At 38.2% G+C, this 5,862-nt stretch overlaps 1 protein-coding gene across 1 annotated transcript in view; it reads right to left on the bottom strand.

Moving 5' to 3' along the window:
• ZPLD1 (zona pellucida-like domain containing 1) overlaps positions 1–5,862 on the bottom strand; it is a 131,451-nt gene that overhangs the window by 84,366 nt on the left and 41,223 nt on the right. The gene's annotated exons all lie outside the window — the stretch shown is intronic.

Genomic DNA, 5,862 nt, shown 5'->3' with positions numbered 1-5,862 from the left:
ATAAATATATACATATATATTTTTTTTTTAACTGTTGTAGGAGAAAAAGTTATCTGTATTTTTCTCTTCTTTTTTTTTTTTAACTTACAACATAACAAACAGAACTAGTTTTAATACACATTAATAAGTAGTGTCGCTTATGACCACTCTACATTGGAATATACCGAATCCATCACATTTTTTTTTTCATTCACACAACATAATGATGTTTTTAATTAAAAGACATATACAAGATTATTAGAAAGGGGAAGCACTTAACAACTATTAATGTGTCAAGTAAACAACTCAAGACTAATCTATATGTATGGGTGGTGAGGGCAGTGTCACTACTTCCACACCTGTTCCCTCAGACAACGCAAGTAGCCCAGGTGTGTGGGTTCGGATTTTTCATCCTGCATTCCAAAACTTTCCCTTTCCTCAGTATTTCCTGAGGGCTGTCCCAGTGAGTTGTAGTTGTTGTTACGTTCCTTCCAGTTGGTTATGAATCATAGTGACCCTGGATAGAGTTTCAAATGAGTGCCTGGTGAAGGAAATAAATATTGCTTTTGAATCATCATATTACAATACCAGGTTTATGATAAACAAAGTTACTTTGGTAAGGATGTGGGAAAGGAAAGTATGATTTACTCTCAAAAACAGATTGGAAGTCCTGTGGCTCCTAGAGTGACCATCTTGGATGTAATGAAATGGGTGAAGGATCAGAGCAGCACTCCCACTGTAGATGTCTGACCAATCCTCAGAGATAAAGATGTGGACATTCCTTTATTTTTTCTTTCTGTTTAGTGGCCTCTCGCTGTTTGCACACCTCCACACTGGTTACGAGAGGGGTGTCTGATTGAGTGGACACCATCCACGCACCTAGAGGGTTCTACTACACATGCACACAGATCTGTTCAGCAAAATCTAAGAAGGGGGACATATCTTATTAAAACCAATGGCAGCACAAAACAGATACAGCTGGCCCTGATCTGTTAATCACTAGGAAAAAGGCCTGAATGGGGTTTGTGGAATGGGAGAGAGACAGACAAACAAAGAAATAGGCCAAAAATTACATCCTGAGTTACATCAGAATGACCTACAGTGACATCTTAAAATTTCTCAGGTGGCCTTGAACGCAAGACGCTGAGAGTGGGACGTTAAAATCATACTCATATTTTGCTACAGATTTTTTTTTCTTTCTCTTTTCTGTTATTATAGACTATAGTATCCAATCTGGGTTTTTTGCTGTTACTGTTTTGCTTTTTGGTCCCCTTTTTACATTTAGGGGGCTCTTTCTCTCCCTACATTACCCAAGGAGAGACAGTAATTGCGGTCATATAGTCAAGCTAAAATCACATCTTCTAAAATCCCACCATTCAGGCAAGAGCCAATACCAGCTGTTATATCGGGGTTTGCCCTCGACATAGTTGTCATGAGTGTTTGGTTCACGAGGAGGGGAGATCCAGCGGTGATAGGGATAGCGAAAGAACACACAGACAAACAGAAGAAGGGAGACAATGAGGCACCCCAAAGCCAGGGTGGATACATCACTGGTGGGCAGGCTTGGGACTACAGGCATCATGGCCTCTGCAGGCAGCAACTCACTGCCCTGCAATCTTTACTGCATGCCTTCCAACCCGTAATGCACCGCAATCTTTACTCCATGCCTTCCAACCAATAATGCCCCGCAATCTTTACTCCATGCCTCCCAACCAGCAATGCACACCTGGGGAGGCCCGGGCCTCTGCTTTATTTAGGGAAGGAGTTTCACACCAAGCTGGGAGGGACTTAGGCAAGGTACAGCTAACATCAGTACTTTTCCAGACATTCAGGTAACTTTACATCATACTTCACTGGTTCAAATCCCAGGCCAGCAACTTGGATTCTCAGGCCCAATTAACATATCTATAGCCCCTGAGGTCAGTTGGGGGAAGGTGAGAGTTCTGCAGGAGATGCCCAGGTGAATGGGCTGCATCTGGAAAAGGGATTAGGGAGGATGGGTTCTTTGTCTATAGAACAAAGAACAGAGAAGTAGCTAAAATATTTTTAGTTAATCCTTTTGGAGAAAGGCTTGACCTTGCAACCTTTAGTCTTAGGCTTTAGGAAAATATCACATTTATCTGTGGATTCTCAAAGGCTCCGTGTATTAATTTAATATATAAAATGAAAGCAATTTGCCATAAACTGCCAGTGGCCTCATTTGTTACACTCGGGCCTATAGGGCCTCGAACCTCTGACCAGTCTTACATGGTCCGCAACACTGTTACACACCAGATAGGCAGCCAAGACCTGCTACAGTTACTCTGAGTTGAGTAATAAGAAGAGTGAAAAATGAAGCCCATCTCCTGATCACATCTACCTGGAGGCAATCAGAAAACATAATAAAGCATCAACATACATTCATCTAATTATTGAGGTCACAGCTAACTATTGAAGATGCCTAAGAAACAACGGACCATATCAGCACATGTCCTAAAACAAGAGTGAGTGACTGAGACAAATAAGCTGGAGATAGACCAAGACATCACATTAAAAGGAGGGTAGGTTTTGGAAATGCCTGAGAAGGAATTCTGAGATGTTTCCAAACACTCCACAGAGGTTTTAGAAAAATAAGGAAGAAGTCAGAAAAGCACTCCAGGAACAATTAAATAAGATAGATACAACATTGGAAACAATTCAAAATCTACAAATAGAGATCCAAATTATTAATAATAAAGTATCAGAAATGGATAATATACTAAAAGGGTAAAAGGGTAGAATTAAAGAAATGGGAGCCAGAACAAGTGACCTGGAAGACATTTCTCTTAATACTGCTAAGATAGAAGAACAAACACTAAAAAAAGTATTAAAAAAATGTGAAGAAAGTGTAAGATTCAAGTTGGACAATATGAAGAGGAATAACTTAATAATTATTGGCATTCCAGAACAGGAAGAATCACACAAATCCACAGAGGAGACAGTTGAAGAACTTCTAGAAGAAAATTTCCCTAACATCCTGGAAAATGAAAAGATAAGCATTCTAGAAGCTCAACTAACCACAGGAAGATTAGAACCCAAAAGAAAATTACCAAGATATATAATAATCAATCTCTCCAAAATCAAAGACAAGGAGAGAATCCTGAAAGCAGTTAGGCAAAAGCTCTGATATCTCAGCAGAAACCAAAAAGGCAATAGGGAGACATATATAAAACCCTGAAAGAAAAAAACAAACAAACAGCCAACCATGAATTGTCTAGTCAGCAAAGCTGTCAATCAAATACAAATGTGTAATCAAAACATTCCAGGGTAAACAGAAGCTAAGGGATTTTGCCAAAGCCAACCCTGTGCTGCAAAACATCCTAAAGGGATTTCTTTGGCCTGAGAACCAACAAAAACAGACAACAACCAGAGATTGACATATATGGCAGCACCACCCAGAACTCAATTGACAAATGGAAGAGTCGAGAACAGAACACAACTATAAGAATGAATTCAGAGGATCTGGAAGATCAGCCTATGATCAAAACAATTACAATGTGAATGAGGGTGAAAACATAGGAAGAGAGATCCAAGTGTTGAGGAGGTTCAGTTAGATTACAGGATAAAATAAACTGTTTTTAATGAAGGGAAAAGTTAATAGAATATAAGATTACCTCAAAGGAAATCAATGCTTCACAACATAACAAGAAAATGAAAATCCAAGAAGAACATGAAAACATTAAAACTATAAAGAAACTGACAAGAAAAATAGATTGGAATAAATATTAGCTCGATAGCAGTTTCCTTCTTTCAACATTATATCCAACTGTTGTTTTTTAGTGCCTTCAAGTCACTTCCAACTCATAGAGATCCTGCTTAGGGTTTCCAAGGAGTGGCTGGTGAATTTGAATCACTGACCTTGCAGTTCAAACTTAAGTTTCGGTCCAGTGCATTATACCACAGTGCCACACCAGTACTCAACTACACACACAAAAAAACTAATGACTTTTGGGAGAACAGCTTTATGTCTGATCCCCTAAGATAATCCATAAACAAAACTGTCACACAAATGTCTGAACCAATCACTGGGCCTGGAGTTCTGGTGTGTTGCTGTAGGATGTGAACTAAACTGCTAACCACAAAGTTGTCAGTTCAAACTTATCAGCCACTTCTTGGAGACCCTATACTGGGTGCATATGAGTCAGAAAAGACTCCACGGCATGGCACTTAATAACAACATGCTTTCATTGTGTCGCATCTCCAAACGGATGGAAATTAGAAGGCTCTGTTGTTTTGTAGACTTTGGACGACTTTTAAATAGAGAGCCTCTAGGTTCTGAACAGGACCCCACCATACATATACATTTATTTCCTTTTCTTCTACTCCCTTCTGAAACCCTTCTTGTTTCAGATCCCATTAGTTCATAGAAGTTACTGGAGACTCTAAACCGACATTATTGTCTCTCAACAATCAGCAGAGGCTGCAGATCTCTAAGGAATCATAGAGTCAGGAATTGAACTTGGTGAGCTATTTTCATTATTTTTAAAAGCTTTCTAGTTTTTCCATTTACTCACAAGAGACAAGTAATGTTTATTGAGGACATGTTGTTGTTGTTAAGTGCCATCCAGTCAATTCTGACTCATAAAAACCCTGTATAGGGTTTCCATGGAGTAGTTAGTGGGTTTGAACTACTGACCTTGTAAGTTAGCAGTCAAGTGCTGGTCCTACAATGCCACACCACACTTGGCACAGAGAAATCACTCTGTTAAATCATATGCCTCTAGTCTCTCACTTAGATTCCTCATAACAATTGGGTAAGGTTGAAATTATTACCTTGTACACAGTGCAAAAAATGAGTCTTAGGAAATTTATGGGACATGGAAAAAAAGTGGAGGAACTAATTTCAGTCTTGTTTTATAATAAAATCTGCACGAGCCAGCTAAATATTTTTTTTTGTTATTAAGTAAGTTTAGTATTTTTTTCCATTGCCATCTATTCACTCTCTATTTCTCTTAATTTATGTACTCTATTTAATAGATTTTTTCATGTGAAAATACACAGATTCTTATCTAATGGATATAATTTGGTTAATAAATATATTTTACAATATGGAAATTATGAAAGAGAATTCTTTTTAAAGAGGGGGTGGGCACAACAAGAAAACAATAAAAATTATTAGTATAGACAGAACTGGATCCATCTGTGTATTCCAAAAATGAATGAGAAACCCACACCAATTGAAGCGTCCAATTGATGGCAGTAGTAGAGTCTTAGCATTGCAATGTTCAATCAGCTCTGAGGTTGTCAATTAAAAAAAAAAAAAATGCCTCTCTTCTTCAAACATTGAATATAATCTATAGCACTGTAATAGAGATTAAAACTCTCAATAAATAATTTTGATTAATTGAAATTACATTGATTTTGATGTGAGGGATATAAATTAAAATCCCTCATTGGCCATTCACTGGAATTATCATTAAAAAATTAAGATCATGGTCATAAGGTCTTATAAAGTATAATTCATAAAGAACATAGCACAGACCTACTATAGGGGAGAGTGGCTAAGCCTGTGCTTTTTTGACCAAGCTATGTGTTCCATGGCATGGCTGCTCCATGCAGAGGTGCCTATGGTCTACTGACAGTACTAATAAGTTGAATTGCATAATTTATTTTTTTAAATATTTGTATTGTTGTTGTTAGATGCCACTGAGTTGGTGCCGACTAATAGTGACCCTATGCACAATAGAAGGAAACATTGCCCAGTCCTGGGCCAACCTTAAAATCGTTGCTGCGCTTGAGCCCATTGATTCTGCCACTTTGCCAATCCATCTCACTGAGGTTCTTCCTTTTTTTCTTTGACTCTCCACCCTACCAAACATGATATCTTTCTCCAGCAACTGGTCCTCCTGATAATATGCCTGAAGT

Source organism: Chrysochloris asiatica, unplaced genomic scaffold, assembly GCF_000296735.1.
Source record: "Chrysochloris asiatica unplaced genomic scaffold, ChrAsi1.0 scaffold00120, whole genome shotgun sequence".
NCBI lineage: Eukaryota > Metazoa > Chordata > Mammalia > Afrosoricida > Chrysochloridae > Chrysochloris > Chrysochloris asiatica.
Note: the sequence above shows the minus strand (reverse complement) of the source record. Positions and strands in the feature narration are given on the sequence as shown.